General features: G+C 36.3%; 1 protein-coding gene across 4 annotated transcripts in view; it reads right to left on the reverse strand.

Annotated features, from left to right (window-relative positions):
- LOC131150170 (uncharacterized) overlaps positions 1-9,976 on the reverse strand; it is a 54,178-nt gene extending 44,202 nt beyond the window's left edge. For 2 of the 4 annotated variants that reach the window (XM_058100756.1, XM_058100754.1), the window contains exons 1-2: positions 9,705-9,970; positions 5,008-5,294 (exon numbers count right to left, since the gene is read on the reverse strand). The gene's annotated coding sequence lies outside the window, so the exon portion shown is untranslated. Of the gene's footprint in view, positions 1-5,007; positions 5,295-9,704 lie in introns of all 4 variants that reach the window. The other 2 variants (XM_058100755.1, XM_058100757.1) reach the window with 2 other exon arrangements.
- Between the last annotated feature and the right edge of the window lie 7,164 nt (positions 9,977-17,140).

Here is a 17,140-nt window from a genome sequence, read left to right on the forward strand (position 1 = left end):
CTAAAAAATAAATGAGCTATCAATTTTGAAATAATATTTTTCAGCAAAATATAGTTTTCAAAATGGAAAATATATATAATTTATATTTTTATGGCCACTTGATATGAAGGTTACATGCTAACTTTTCTACAATGTAGGAGAGAGCCAGGAGGGGTCAGCTTGAAGACTGGCTTGCGTTAAACATTGAAAAGTAGCGTATCTCCCATTTCATACCCCTTTATAATCCCATTCCTTACAAAATTCAAATTTAAGTTGTGTAACATAACACAACAACAACTACTACTACTACAAACCAAGCCTTGAGTCCCACTAGGTGGGGTTGGCTACATAAATCCTTTTCCACCAATTTATGCAATCATGGACAACTTCCTTTCATAAATTTAGGTCTATTAAATCCTTACTATCTTATTCCAAGTTATTTTGGGTCTACCCTTACCCCTTCTACAGCTCCTCACAGTAACTAACTCACTCTTCCTCACTAGCGCACTACGTGACCTACATTGCAAGTGCCCAAACCATCTAAGTTGTCCCTCCCTTATTTTATCTTCAACAAGCATTGTGCCTAACTTACCACGAATATGTTCATTCCTCTTTTAATGTTATACCACTCATCCATCTTAACATTCTCATTTCAACAACTTTCACTTTTTGGATGTTTTTTTTTAGTCACCCAACATTCTGATCCATACAGCATAGTTGGTCTTACAGTCATCCTATACACTGCCCTTTTGATTTTAAGGGCATTCTACGATCACACAGCACACACAAAGCACTTCTCCATTTTACCCAGCCTGCTTTAACTCTATGCATTACATTTTCTTCAATTTCTCCTTCAGCTTGCATAATAGATCCAACGTATTGAAATATATTAATTTTATTAATTTCTTCATCATAAAGTTTAACTTTGTCTCGAGTATTCCTCCTACTATAACTAAATTAAATTTCATATATTCTATCATATTTCTACTTATCCTTACGCCTCTAGATTCTAAAACTTCTCTCTATAATTCTAACTTAGATTCTAATCCATCCTTAATTTCATCAATCAAGACAACATCATTTACAAATAATATACACAATGGAGCCTCATTTTGGATATACTCCTAGTGTTCATCCATCACAAAAGCAAAAAGATAAGGGCTCAAAGCAAATCGTTGATGTACACCTACTATGATTGTAAATTCCCTAGTCTCTCCACCTATAGTTCTAAATCTAGTCATTACTCCATCAAACATATCCTTAGTGACATCACCAACTACATACACCTTTTTTCCTAAAACCCACCATAGAACTTCCTTAAGTACCCTATCATACACTTTCTCTAAGTCAATAAATATAATATGCAAGTCCCTTTTTTTTCCCTAAACTTTTCCATTAATCTTCTTAAAAGATATATACCTTCTATAGTAGATCTCTCAAACATAAAACCAAATTGATTTTCTGAGACCTTCATTTTTAATATTAATCTTTGTTCAACTACCCTTTTCCCACAGTTTCATCGTATGATTCATAAGTTTAATTCCACGATAGTAATTACAATTTTGAATATCTCCTTTATTTTTGTTTGTAGGCATTAAAGTGCTTTCCTCCATTCGTCTAGCATTTTCTTAGTTTTTATAATAGTGTTAAATAAATTAGTTAACTATATAGTTCTATTATCACCTAGGCATTTCCAAACTTCAATTAGGATGTTATCCAGTCCTATAATTTTTTTCATTTTCATCTTTTTTAGTGCAAACATGGTGAAGTCTAAGATCATCTCCCCATACTCATTTTTGTCTCTATATCCATATCCTCCATGTATCCTCTCACAACCTTTATTGTCCCTTCTAACATGTTCATTCAAATTTGCTCCTATGAATATTTTCTCAATCCTTGAGATCCCTAGTATGATACTATCCATATCTTCCCAAAATTGTCTCTTAAGTTTTTTTGCCAAGCCTACTTGAGGAGCATAAGCACTAATGACATTTATATTCTATTGGCCTAAGACCATCTTAATTTTTATAATTCTATCCTCTACTCTTTTGACATCTACAACTCTATCTTTAAAGTTTTTGTTTACAACAATTCCTACCCCATTCTTATGTTTTTATATTCCAATGTACCAAAGTTTGAATCAAAATTTTTCAATTTCTCTACCTTTCTCCCCCACTTACTTATTTGCTTGAAGGCAAATTAGATTAATTTTTCTTCTAAGAATTGTCTCCACAATTTCCATGCTTTTATTTGTAAGTTTCTCTATATTCCTAGTTGTTAATCTAATCCTAGCCTCTTGAACTAACTTCTTTGCCCACCCATGTACAAAATGATGCAAGAACCCTCGCATAATTGACACCATACCCAGGCGCAGACACGGCGCGTCGCTTTGGGGCGATGACCTAGCTCACCTTCACCCACTTTTAGCCACATTTTGGTGGTATAAGTGCAATGCTTCGCTTGTTGGGGATGCCCCAGTGAATAATATATAAGGATTCATATCATAGGGATTTGACAAGTTTTAAGCTGGCTGTTAACTACCTACGTGACCCTTCTCCTTTACCCGGGCTTGGGACCGACCATGTGTGAAAAGATTAGGACATTAAGCATCCAAATGTCTTCAATCCTACAAAACACAAATTCTACAATCGTTCTAATTTAAGGGTGCAACTAATGATAAATTCTTTACCCCCTCCACTTGAACTAAGTTGTCAGAGTTATAATGAAAATTTTAATGATGTGTATGCATAAATATTACATTTCACTCTTCTTTTTTACATTGTCATTTTAAAATGAACTTTCACGTCTATTTCAAAAGGGAAAAAATGGTTAATCAAAATCATTGGGGATGTAGAAAAATGATTCTTATTTCTTACATCAATTTATCAAAGATAGTATTTATAATGGAAGTTTCTCCTGCTAAATAATGGAAATCACTCCTGCCGTAGACAGGGAGCAAAAGATATGATTGATCAACAAAGTTAATAAATTAAAGATTTTTTTAATTCTCATGAAAGTAATTTCCTGTAATTTAATATGATATATATATAGTTGTCAAAATATGTGATCAATTTTACATGATTTTATACGCTAGCTACAACTTTTATAAAAATGATGTAAAGTGTAAACTATAATAAACTGAAAATTTTCAAAAGATACAAAACCTTCACTCCAAGAATTAAAAATAATAATAAATTGATATATCATTCATATATGATTTTTTTGTATTTTGTTTTTATTTTTTTCATGGTAAAGGAGTTACATCCAAACTTAAAAGTCATAGGTTTAAATCGCAAAAACAGTATCAACTGGCCCCTCAAACAGCCAATAGCCTCAGAGCCTTGTGCACCAGTTTTGAAAGAATTTTTAATTTTGCTCCTCTATGCAGTAGGTGTATATAGAAGTAGAATAAAATGTCTTTAAAGTAAGTGCTTCTAATCCTACCATACTCGTTATGAACTTTGTTACAGATAATAGAATAAATTATTACTATTCTTTCTTGAACAAACTATTTTTAAGAGGGGGGGGGGGGAGATAAAGCAGCATGCATTGTGCTAACCATATCATACCAAGCCCACCAAATTTCTATGTTTGATTTTTTTTGCTATTAGATCAACCAATTCCTGCAAATTTTTTTATTTTTGTAATTTTATGCTGCAAAATTTTGCGAAAGCGTTGTGAGGTGGGAAATTAGGTATGGGCCTTTTATTTTATGGGTGCATCTGAGCTTTCAAAATAAAACATTTCCAAGAGTATCTTGAGAAGACACAAGATGTGGGTAGAGCCTACATCCGGGTGCAGGTGTGTCTTCTCAGAATATTTTTGGTTGCTGATGAACTAACCTGACTTTTGATGTTGCAGTCAGATTTCTCAGGCTTTTTAGGTGGGAAAAGTAGAAAAACTAATGTTAGTATTCCCATCCATTGGGAATACTAAAAGGTTGAGGCAAAACTCAAAAAGAGCATACAAAAGGATCCAACTTCTCTAGGTGGCTTGGCTAGGTTAGGCTAGGGTAAGCACCCTTAGCCTACCTTTGATGCAACAAAGGTGTGGGATACGACTGGTCAAGAGGGAGGGCATCTTTCCCGATGGGCTAGGAGGGGCTAAGCAATAAAAAGACTAGATTGCTGTTTTTTTAATATAAAAAGAGGAAGAAGAAGATATATTAAGCAAGAAAGACACAGCTAATAGAGGACAAGAAATCCTCAGAGAAATAAAAAAAAAAATTGGAAAAATGAAACAAACAGTACTCCCAACATTTGAAAAAGACCTAACAAATGCCACCTAAGAGATCCCCTTTTAAATCCCTTCCCATCACAGTTAATAGAGCATTGCAACTAAGCTAATTCTCCTTGTCAATTTTTTAGCGTTATCTCTACCACCATCCAAATGGGTTTACTTCCCTTCTGGCTCAGCAAACTGCAACCCTTTTTACCCAGCAACTGTTGAAAGAGAGACTCAAGGGCGGGCAAAACATTAGCCCCAGTTTGCTCAAACTTGTCACGTTCCTCACATGTACCATCATTCTCTGAAGTAGAATGATAACCGAATGATCCCTAAAACCTTGTACCCCTTACTAGAGAAAATCTCTCATAATTCTCTCAATCTTATTAGCGACTCCTACTGGAATTTTGAAAAGAGAAAGAAAATAAGAAACTCTGTTTTTGATTTTTAGTTTTCATTCTGATTTTTGTTTTCATAATTTTTGACAATGATATCAAACGGCCCCTAAAAAAATTATGGCCTTAAATTTAAACTAATCTGATTCAATAGCATTTGTTGTCATGCATCAGATATAAAATCAAATAGGACACTGGGGTGAGTCCATGTGGAATCAAAGATACCAAATTACCAATATGCCTATCATGGAGCATGGAACACAATAATTAACTCTGTTTAAGCAATAAAATGGAGATTGGATACTAGAAAGAATGCAGAGATCCAAGAGAGTCCAAGGGCCAATAGCCAATTAAACCAATGGTCAAGCTAAACCTGGATAAAGTCGCAGAATAATTAAAATCTTAATACCTCTTTGGCTCTTCCTCTCTACCGCATGTAATCTTCAAAACTTTAATGGACAGTGCACTAGTTGGGTCACAGGTGTTCGCTAGTCATGTCGTGGGCCGGTGGTGAAGGCGGGACTGCTGTCAATACGATGCAAACAGGGCAGTGGAGACTGGAGTGGAGTGCTCAATTGTGCCTTGCCAAATTGGACTGGTGCTAGTGTGGTCTGCGCTGGTGAGTCGATACCGATGTGCTCTACGGTGGCGATTGGTACTCGTGTGTTTTGTGAGTCTACAGTTGCTACCCAGTACCTAGCAATGAAGAAGATTAGACTAGAAGTTTGAAGGTGAAGGCCTGAACATTTGGTCTTAGGGTTTCTTTTTAAATTTTGATTTTTTTTAATATTTTAAGTTTTTGCCAGCTTTAGTGCAATCAGATGTATTAGTTTTTAGTTTTGGGCCCCTTCGTGTTTGAGACCTCCAATAAAGCCACTAGGTCAGTCAGACCAATGGGTCGAGCCAGTAACATCAACACAATGTCGTATATAAGATATAAGTATGTACTAAATTATATACATACATATATGTTTTTTTTATCAAATATATATATATATATTAGCAAGGCATCAAGGGGATGCCAACCCATGGTACAAAACATCAACCACTCTAAAGAGTGTCACAAACATCAAGGATTACAAAATGATCATTAACAATTTTCTCACTAAGCCAGCTGGGGACAGCAGCAATCCACTGGTCTTTGCAGGTCTGAAGTGAAATAGATGAATCTTTGAAGGCTCTCTTATTTCTTTCTCTCAAGCACACCAAAAAATGGCGAAAGGGATGACGTTCAAAGCCTTTCGCTTCTCCTTTGTGGCTCTGATGCCTTTCCAAGCCTAAATCTCCCCTCCAACTGAATTTGCCATAACCCACAGCTCCCCAGCCAAGGAAAGAGCCAAATTCCACAAGTTCCTTGTCCAGGGGCAGTGGAGAAGAATATGGTTGACAGATTCTGCATCAGTCATACAGAAAGAACACCGATTCGTGACTGTAAGCCCTCCTTTCTGCATATTGTCGAGGGTTAAAATATTTCCATGTGCGAACTCCCAAGCAAAAAAAGGCAACCTTTGAAGGGGCTGCTGTCCTCCAAATGTGAATCCAAGGGGAGTTATTGCAGTTTGTTCTCAAAGGTGAGAGCTTCTTACAAAGATTTAACAATGAAAAAGCCATTTTTGTCCAAAGCCCATTTTGGCTCGTTGGGGATGTTTTGGTGAACGAATTTGTAGAGAAATCTGTAGAAGCCAAAGAGTGTGTGAAGTTCCCAATATGCCACATTGCTTGTAAAAGGAGTGTCCTAGAAAATTCCCTAATCAGTGATTTGGAGATGATGCTTGATAAGGGCATTTTTGTCACAAGCCAAGCTGTAGATGGAAGGAATGCAGCTCTAAGATTACAATTCTCATGCCACACATCATGCCAATGTTTATTTCAAGTGGGGAAAATGGGGCCAAAGGTGGTCTTTCTCTTTCATGAACCTCCATAACCACTTTTCGAGGAGGACTTTATTGAAAGTGAGGAGAAATTTCAACCCCAAACCTCCCAAACAAATGGTTTGTTTGACCACTCCCCATCTAACAAGGTGATAATTAAACTCCTCCCCTAAACTTCATCAAAGATATCTTCTCTGAATTCCCTCCAATCTCCTAGCTACAAAGGCCGGTAAGGGAAGGAGAGACATGAAGTAAATTGGAATATTCGTCAAAGTGCTCCTAATAAGAGTGAGTTTGCCTCATTTTGATTTAAAATTTCTTTTCCATCCTGCCAACCTTCTCTCAAAATTTTCAATAATAGGGCCCTAGACTCCTTTATCATTGAATTTGGCTCCAAGGGGGAGACCGAGGTAATTAATGGGAAAGGTTCCCATCTTGCAACCCAAAAGACTAGCAAGGAAAGTCCCCCCCCCCCCCAATGTTCTCCCCAATTGGAATAACCTCACTTTCACCAAAGTTCGCTTTTACACATAAGATTCTAAACCCTAACAAAATGCAATGGAGATTAAGGGTATGAAAGGGGTCATCTTCACAAAAAATAATAGTATCATCTGCAAAAGGAAGATGAGAAAGTTTTATAAGCCTTCCATTTTTGCCCATCTTAAGACCTCTAAAGATCCCTCCTTCAACGGCTTTCATCAGCATGAGGCTAAGCATCTTCATGACCAAAATAAATAGAAAAGGGGACAAGGAATCTTCTTGTCCCAAGCCTCTTGATAAGCAAAATAAATCAAGAGGACAGCCATTTATGAGCACTGAGAAGCTTGGGATTTTGATGCATTAAGCAATCCAACTACACCACAACTCCCCAAAGCCCATTTTCTTGAGGATATAAAGAAGGAAGTTCAAGTTGACATTATCAAATGCTTTCTCCATATCCAGTTTGCACGCTATTCCCCTTTTCCCTCTTTCAGATAGGCATCCATCACTTCATTAACAATAAGAACAGCATCCATAATTTGCCTTCCAGCCACAAAAGCATGTTGATGTTGACCAATGACTTTTGGTATTGCTTTTTTTGAACCTCTTAGCTAGTACTTTGGCAATGATTTTATAAATGCTTCCCGCCAAGTTGATGGGGGCAAAAATCCTTGATGTTAGCAGTCCTAACCTTTTTTTGAACAAGAGTAACAAAGGTGGTATTTATGCAACTGACGAATTTTCCTAATCTATGAAACTCCTCGAACATGTTTAACAAGTCATGTTTGAGGAGGCTCCAATTAGCCAAAAAGAAAGCCAAGGAGAAACCATCCGATCCAAGCGCTTTATCCCCATTGCAATTGTTAATAACTTGGAAGACTACTACTTCTTCAAAAGGTCTTTCAAGCCACCCTGGAGTGGAAGAACTAAGAAATTTGAAATTGATGTCATCCGCTGTAGGTCTCCAAGCCTCGGGTTCAGTGTAGAGAACTTTATAAAAATCACAAATACTTTTCATAAAATCCTCTTCCCTGGTTAAGGTGATTTCCCCAATTTCATTGTTGGATAAAGGTGTTACTTCTATATTGAGCATTTGTTGTCCGATGAAAGAATTTTGTATTACAATCCCCCTCTTTGAGCCATAAAGCTCTAGATTTCTACCTCCAAGATATCTCTTCTAAATTAATAACCTCGTTCAATTCCTTCTTAAACATAGCTCTTTTGACTCTTTGTTCATCATCAAGACATTGGATTAATTCTTGCTCATCAATCTATTTGATGCCATTAAGGATAACAATCTTCTTTGCTTGGACATTCCTAAAGGTGTTTCTGTTTCATATCTTTCTTTTCTTTTTATTCCTTTCAACTTTGATACAAGCACAAAACTAGCCATCCCCATTACTAGAATAGAAGACCGCCAAGTTTTCACTAACGCCCCAAAACCATCATGTTTTAACCACATATTCTCGAAGCGAAAGGGGCTTGGCCCCCACTTAACTCCCCCCATGTCAAGGGAGATGAGGAAATGATCTAAGATGGACCTAGGAAGTAGACTTTGAATCACATGAGGAAAATGAAGTTCCAATTCAATCGAAATTAGGAACCTATCAATCCTTGAAAAGGAAGCCAGTTCCTTGGAGATAGACCAAGTGAAGTTGCCACCAATGAGAGGGAGATCAACAAGGGCATTCATATTGATAAAGTCAAGGAATTCTCTCATGCTACTGTCTCAAGCCTACCCCCACTTCTTCCATGCTGATACAAAATCATATTGAAATAGCCTCCAATAATCCAAGGAGCACCCATCTACTCCTAATCTCGAAGAGCTCATTCCAAAAAAGAGACCTAGGGGGTCCTTCAACTGGGCCATACACTCCTTTGAAAATGCACCAAAAGTTATCATTCACGTTTTTAGCCAAGACCGAGAAGGAGTTCATGGAGCGGTTGAACAATTCCAAAACACTAGGCTTCCACACAACTAGTATACCCCTTGAGCTACCTACTGCTCCAAGGGTATCCAATCACAGTATCTCAGCCCCAAAAGTCATTAATCAAGTGCTGCTCCATCGTCTCCACCTTAGCTTCTTGCAGGCACACCACATCACCCCTCCAATCCTTGAGAAAGGACTTGATTACACTCTTGAATTTATCATTGAGACCCCTCATATTTCAAGAAATGATTTTTCTTAACATGATTGAACACAAAGGCTCCAGCTGCTGTATGCCTCATTTATATGTTATATTTATAGAAGTGCAAAACCAATTCCATACGCATACATTCGTAATTAAAACAATAAAAAAATCGAAGATATCTAAGAATTTTGAGGCATATGCTTAGAGACTAAGTTATTTAGCTATCATTTAAGTTACAAAGCCAAAGCGCTCAAAATTCAAACAAAATTACAAATCAATGTAGCATAAAGCCATATACATTGAAATTATAGAATTAGGGAGAAAACCCATTGCAAGACTGCCAAAATTTAGTCTTATACATTGAAATTCCAACAACCCTTTTCCTTTTTAAATTGTTCATGAGCATTAGTACAAATTCCCTATTGAAATTTTTATTAGCATTAGTACACATTCAATGAATCAATGATTCAACAATGTTTGATGCTGACATCGTTATGAACTTTGAGCATAAGAGCATTAGAAAGTAGTACATGAGAGAGAGAGAGAGAGAGAGAGAGAGAGAGAGAGAGAAGAGGAGAGGAGAGAAGAGAAGAGAGGGAGACACAGAAAGAGAGAGTGTTACTCGGGTTGGCCACGGAAGGCTGCTGCTGGCCGCGGGAGGAAGCCTGCCCACTGCAAGAGGTGCGTGGAAGAGGCGCAGGCCGCACAGCAGGCTGCGGGATGAAGCCCAACCACGCAAGGCGAGGATGCACGGCTGCGCTGGAGCCTGGCGAGGATGCGAAGGCAACGCGGTTGTGCGAGAATGGGGGTGTGCTGCTGTACTGAAGCTTGAAGCAGGCTAGCTACCGAAAACAGATCATAGCCATCGGGCATTTAGGCTCATTAGGGTTTTTGGTTTTTTTTTTTTTTTTTTTACATCTTTAACCTTCACCTTTTATGTATTTAACCTTTTAATATTAATGTTTTAAAAATATATTTTCTAAAATTAAAATAAATAAGACACCGGGTCGTGAACTTTGGTCTAGCCAGTTCAAGCTAGTTTGGACCGGGTTAACTAATTGTATCTCACATCACCCCGTTTTTAGTTTCCAACTTTGCTCAAACTAAACATGTGGCTAATTGCAGACAATTTGAATCGAACTAGCCACTTAGGTCTCGTTTTTAAAATCATGGTTAAGCCTTCAATTGAGTCTTGTACAATTTGGTTATCTCAACTTTGGCCTTTGGACAACCATGCATTTTTTTTCCTAAACAGGTTAGGAAATATTGCCAAATAAACCTAACGAGACATATTTTGGAGACTCCAATAGATTAAAAAGCCAAACGAAGCATAAGACTTCATAATGTCCTTTTCATTTAGTTTGGAGATATCAAAGAAAAAGATGCACTATTGACACTTCAAAAAATAATACGAGCAATTCATCTTTATAATGTATTAATAATAATCATTGATTTTTACTTTTCAAATGAAAAGGACCCAAACAAAAAAAGATAGGAGAAATTTTTCAATTCATCATATAAGAAAAAATTATAGTGTTAGTGTTTTTTGAAGTTCCAATAGCATTTTTCTTAAGAAAATTACAAGTATTTTTAAATGATGTTATTATTGAATTAGTCATTAGATACTTGAATCTTGTACAAATATTTAAAACAATAGTATTTTTGGATCATTGAAGCATAATTTTGTATATTAAGTTCTTTAAGATTTCAAAATTGTAATATTTTTAGGTATTATTTTCCCAAGCTTCTTTTTGTGTATTTCGTGGTCAATGGGTCCAATACTTAGGCGGTGTTGGTAATGACTCTAGAAAGTTATGATTGCTTATTTATAAGAGTTAAATGCAACTAAATGGAGTAGCCATAGGGGCATTGTTTGTGCAATCTTTGTGCACCTCCCTAAAGCAGTGATAATCTCCTAACTAAGCCAATTGCTCGAGAAATTACAAGGAGATCACCCAAGCAAGGCATATGATGAACACTGCGAGGGCATAAGTCAATCTCGCCCAAGCAAACATTGCTCGAACATAAGACAAATCATTTGAGGTGAAACAAATTACTCATCGTTCAATCATTCGCGAATTACCAAGGAGGTCATTGAAAGAGAAGCACTCACCTAAAGAGTTAAGATAAGATGACCCATAATAAATAAACTTTGGGATGTGATCGCTCAAAATAAATAAACTTGAGACCCTACTCCAAATAGGGCGAGGAAAGGCAAAATCAGCCTAACAACTGGTTGACTACCTAATTTGCTAGATGAGTGCACAAAAAGACATGTTAGCCAAAAGAAGACATACGCCAAGTCAAATATTTTTATTTAGTCTACTCAACGTTACCAAAAAAAAAAAAGAAGCTAGTGCTTGGGACTTAGCCACAAAATTTTATATATCTTAGGTTTAAAAGAAAACATATGTTGTAACGACTCAGAAAATATTCATATTCAAATATTAAAGAGAGAGGAAAATAGATACAGAAACAGAAGGAGGCCGTAGAGTGTTCGTCGACGACATTGCATTTTGGAGATAATATTAAATAAGAATAATTTCAGAAAAAAATTGCCAAACTTCGTCGACGAACACAGGGTCTCGTCGACGAGAAAATACCGAGAGGGTTCTGAGGCAGCCTGAATTTCGTCGACGAATACAGGGTCTCGTTGACGAAATCCTCTGTTTATATATACGAGAATCCGGGAATAAATTCATTTTTAAGAAATCTCTCTCTCTCCTCTCTCTCTCCCTAGGACTTTCTCTCCCTTCTTTCTTCATTTCCGGCCCCACCATTCGCCAGATCGACGATCCGAAGCTACAACGACGCTCCTGGTGGAATTCTCTACAAGTTTGCCAGAGCGGATCATTGAGGAAACGAAGTTGGATTTCATCCCAAATTCTGGGTAAGGTCTTTTATTAAGTTTTTGACTTTCTGGCAGTTATAGGAAATGATGTAGACTATGAAATACTGAAATTTTGTTCTAGGACATTGTGTTTTCAAGATGTTGAGTTAGAAATCCTGCGGGTATAGAGCTAGATTTTTATAGGGGCTTTTCAAAGTTGAGGTAAGGGAAATATGTTATGTTAGGAATTTTTATAAAGTATTCAGAGATTTTATAGACATAGATTCATATCAGTTTATTATTTAGTTTATACAGAATATGAATTAAATGTTTGTGTGGCCTGAGTAGATTTTCATGAGATAAAGAATTTATAAAGTTTTGTGATGTATCATACTATACTAAGTACATAGTTAATAACAGTATATACAGTTTATATAGTTTTTCCAGTATATGGGCTTACACAGAATATACAGATATAGATTTATATTCACAGAGAAATATACATACATAAACATGTATACAGTATTATTCAGAACAGTATTTATATCACAACTTATATAGAACAGTAAATACAAAGTTTAATATGTCATGTTTCCTATTACCATAACATACAGAGTATACAGACAGAATATATAGACAGAGATACAGACAGATATATATAGGTAGCATCAAGATTCTACGGATACAGTATACAGAATTTACAGAATATATAGAACAGAAAGATAGAGTTATGGTAATTTTGGAAACATAAAGGAAAACAGTAAAAGAGTATATATATGTATATATGTATATAGTATCAGATCCCTGAGGAAAGTTACACAGACAGATACAAATTATAGAGCACGGTACCGTTGTTAGATACAGATAGAGTGCAACCACATATCTCAGATAGTATGTGGGTACCGTCAACCGTGCTCGGAGAGTATGCAGCTCCCTAGTACACTGGGTTGAGGGGGCCAGTTTGACGAGGTAGTAACCAGTCCTGACCTTAGGAGAGGATGCAGTTTGGCCGGGCTGAGGTAGTGTAGAGTATGATGACTTATCTAGAGGGCTGACCAGATAAAGTCCCACCTACGGGCCGCACAACCCTATCATGAGGGGTCAAATCATGACATACAGAGTCCTAGGGATAAAAGCACAAATATATATATATATATATATATATATATATATATATATGTTTACAGTTTTACAGTATATGATGAGTATAGTATGATATATTACCACTATGAAAAGTAGAAAAACAGACGATACAATATGTTTTAAATTGTGAAAGAAAGATATGTTTTACAGATGATTTATTTCATTGCAATTCAGTTATTATTTTTAAAAGTATCCTCAACTTAGTTGCCACACACTAGTGATAGCATATTTCCACTTACTGAGCGTCGACTCACCCCATTACTCTAACATTTTTCAGGTGAACCAGTGAGGCGAGCAGATCAGGCTCACGAGTAGAGTGTAGCTCAAAACACCCTGGTTATAGGGTGAGTTTTTGTCAGAGTTGTATATCTTTTTGAGTAAATGATACTGGAGGGGCATTTTGTATGGTCTGTATATTCTGGAATCTGGTATTGTACAGTTTATGTATAAATGGTTTTATGATTTGTAATTCCACTGCGTAGGAATGTTTATTGTATTTATATATTGTACAAAAAAAATAATAATGAAAAAAAAAATGATAAGAATTTTGAGGTCGTTAGATATGTAGTGCGCCCAACAATTGGACAAGGTTAAATGAGTCTTGTAGCAAGCGAAAGGAGTCCTTATGGTCAACCATTTTCATCTTCGCCTTGAAAACATCAGGACGTGTAGCTTGGAGGTGACCCTTGATCTTTAAATGTCTCGCCTTCTTCTCATGTGTAGCACCAAAGCACTGAGTTATAAGTAAGGATGTGAAGTTCATTTCGTCGCGAGTGGCCTTAAGCTTAGTTTCCAACCTCGCTAGTTCTTGGAACTCTTTACACTGTTGATCATATAGCTAGAAGCATTAGCTTCAAAGAAACTTTAGGCTAGGCATAAGAGATGCACCTTTGGTAGAAATGTTCACCTCACTAACGAGGAACTCGATATAGGTGTCATGCTACCCTAGAAGTCGAAACAAAAGAATGCCAAGAGTTTCCATTTACTAACCATTGGGAAGATGATGGAGATCGCCTTAATCATGTCAACCCTGGAGATGAGAGATTTCACTTTTCCCTTAATAGCCAAAAGTGAAACCCTATCAGAAAGCATTGAGGATAATCCACAGAGTACCCTTGCTAACATCGCCTGTGGAGGAGTAGATGATGAGGAAAGGATGGCTTCTCCTTTTGAATCCTAAAGTAAAGAATCAAAGAACACCTCCCAGAGCCCCCAAACTACATTTAGGAACAATAATTGGTCCCAAGGAAAGGAAACTTTTACTTAGAAAGGAAAAATCATCTGCTTGTAAAGGGAAATGAAGCCAGTGCTTGACAAAAGCATAAAAAACTAGAAGAGGCATAAGTTATGAAAAAAAAGAACAAAAGGAGGTTAAAATTAAGCATTATGAAGCAAAAATCTTAACTTTTTAAACCCTTTAGTTGCAAAGAATATATTATGTGACCACATAGAACAGCAAGTGACTGTACAAGATGAAAAGAGGACTGGGGGATTGTACATCTCTCTACATACCCACTACTTTTCTAGAGATTCATTCACCAAGACTATAACAACCTGAAATTTTCATCCTTTTTTTTTTTTTAATTTTTCTATATTAATATAAGAATTCTGATACTTTACGTGAGCATAACTATCATCATCACGACCTGAAGTGGGACCGTGGTATCCTGTGCATTTCATATAACACCTAAGCAGCAAAAGTACATACATATTTAACATATACAAAAATACAATAACAGAGTACTATATGCCTAGCTGTATCCATACACATATACATATAACATTTCCCAAAAGCCCCAAAATATTGTGGGCTCCACCAACCAACCCAAAACTCACCCCAAAAACTATATTGACTCTACACCAACTCTACCTCTAAGCCGGCCCTGCATGCTTCTCCAAATTACCTGAAATGTTTAATCATTTTGGGGTGAGACACCTCTCAGTAAGGAAAAACATGTATTTTCCAGTGTGTGGTATATGAGTTAGTTGGCAAAATATCATTTAATTAGTAGTGTATACGATATACATTAAGAAAAACATTTGTATAATAACACGTGCTTATATCATATAGAATATGAAAATTTCTGAGTTATCTATTCAAAAGTACTGTTATCTATAATACTTAATCTCTGCTTTCTGTGTGTACTATATACATAACTATATATATGTAAACTTCCCCCTGGATGGCTATATGTCATGACTTACCCCTTCATGATTGGGTTGTGTGGCCTGAATGCGGGGCTAAACACTGGTTAGCCCTCCCGTGCTAGCCTAACTGTATGCATATATGGATGTCTATAGCACAAAAGGCCCACTCTACATGGTCCGAACGTCAGGGAGCTCACAACTCTACTTGAGGGCACAATCGGCTATACCATACTCTATTGGAGACGTATGGTTGCACTGTCTATACTGTAACGCAACAGTATCGTGCTCTGTAAACCGCTCTATTCCATCAAGGTCTGATACTGTATAATAATATTTCTATATAAATCTAGTTATTTTACCATGATTTTGTATTTTTGTATAACCATGATTCTGTATAAACTGTATAGTCATGACGTTGTAATAACTGTACAGTTGTATATCTATATATTTTGTAATGTTGTAACTGTAATTATGTATTATGTATGTCATGACTCTATATTCTGCATAATCTGTATGTCTGTATATCATGGTTCTATATTCTGTATATCATGATTCTATAAAATTCTATATAATCATGGTTAGGTATAATCATGGTAATAAAAACATTGTATAATCACTCTGTAAAATATTGTACAATCATACTCTAAAATATACTATGAAATCAAAATTCTGTAAAATACTATATAAGTATGATTCTGTAAAATACTGTATATCATATAAGCTGTATTTCTGTATAATTCTGTATAGCCTTAGCTCTGTATCTATAAAACTGTATAAGTTGTGTTCCATAATTCTGTAGGTTATATAATCATACTTTTCTAAAACTATATAACATATTCTATAATTTTCCAATATTTCTCATACCACACAATTCAATAAAACTCTATACATATATTCTGTAAAACTATATAATTTTCATGCTCTAATCAAATACTATAATATACTAATAAAATGTCTAATAATACTGGCATAACATGTATTCCCCTTACCTAACTATCTGGGCTCTAAATACTATTTATACTTTCATGCATGCGACATTTATAATTTTCAACTCCCTGAAACAACATCCATATAATTCCCAGTCACATAACTGAATTTACCTAAATAATATCACATTCATATTTTCTTCAATTCCACATATTCAACATTTCTAAACTATAATTTACCTGAGTTCCTGGAAATATACTCGCTGAGGTCCTCAACCCATACTTGCAGGGTCACAAAACACCATACTCCTGAAAGCATAATACCACAGTTTTACTCCGCAAAACACTAGTATATTCTCATACAACACAGAATCTAAACTCAAATAAGCTTGGTAATACTGAAAATACCCAAATATTCAACTTACCCTGATTTTGGGATGGTACCCAAGTTGGCCTAACCAACAATCTACTCCAGCAAACTTGAAGAGAATCTTCCCAGGAGTAGCGTGGCAGCTTCCGATCGTCAAATCGGCGAAGAACGAAGCCAGAATTGTAAAGAGAAGGGGAGAGGGACGAGTTTTAGAGAGAGAAAGTATTTTTCACATAAGTTTCTCACTGAAAACCGAGTTTAGCCTATTTATAAAATGCGAATTCGTCGACGAGACGCGTCACCTCGTCGACGAGTCTATGAAGGGAGTTTGTCGACGAACTCAAATCCCTTGTCGATGAACTTCAGGCTCTACTAAACCCCTCTCGGTAAGTTCTCGTCGATGAGACACATGTCCACGTTGACGAGCCCAAGAAGTATGCTCGTCGATGAGCGCCCTGCGTTTGTCGATGAGACCCTATGAGTCCCTTTTGAAATTTTCCTTTTCCCTCTCTTTTCTTTTATTATTTAATTACTATAATTCTTCGGGTCTCTACAAAGACCACATTAGCATCCAAAATATTCCTAAACTCATAAACCAAATAAAGATGACCACAAGAACAACAAGGAATAAAGGTGAACTA

Source organism: Malania oleifera, chromosome 3 (genome assembly GCF_029873635.1).
Source record: "Malania oleifera isolate guangnan ecotype guangnan chromosome 3, ASM2987363v1, whole genome shotgun sequence".
Lineage (NCBI taxonomy): Eukaryota > Viridiplantae > Streptophyta > Magnoliopsida > Santalales > Ximeniaceae > Malania > Malania oleifera.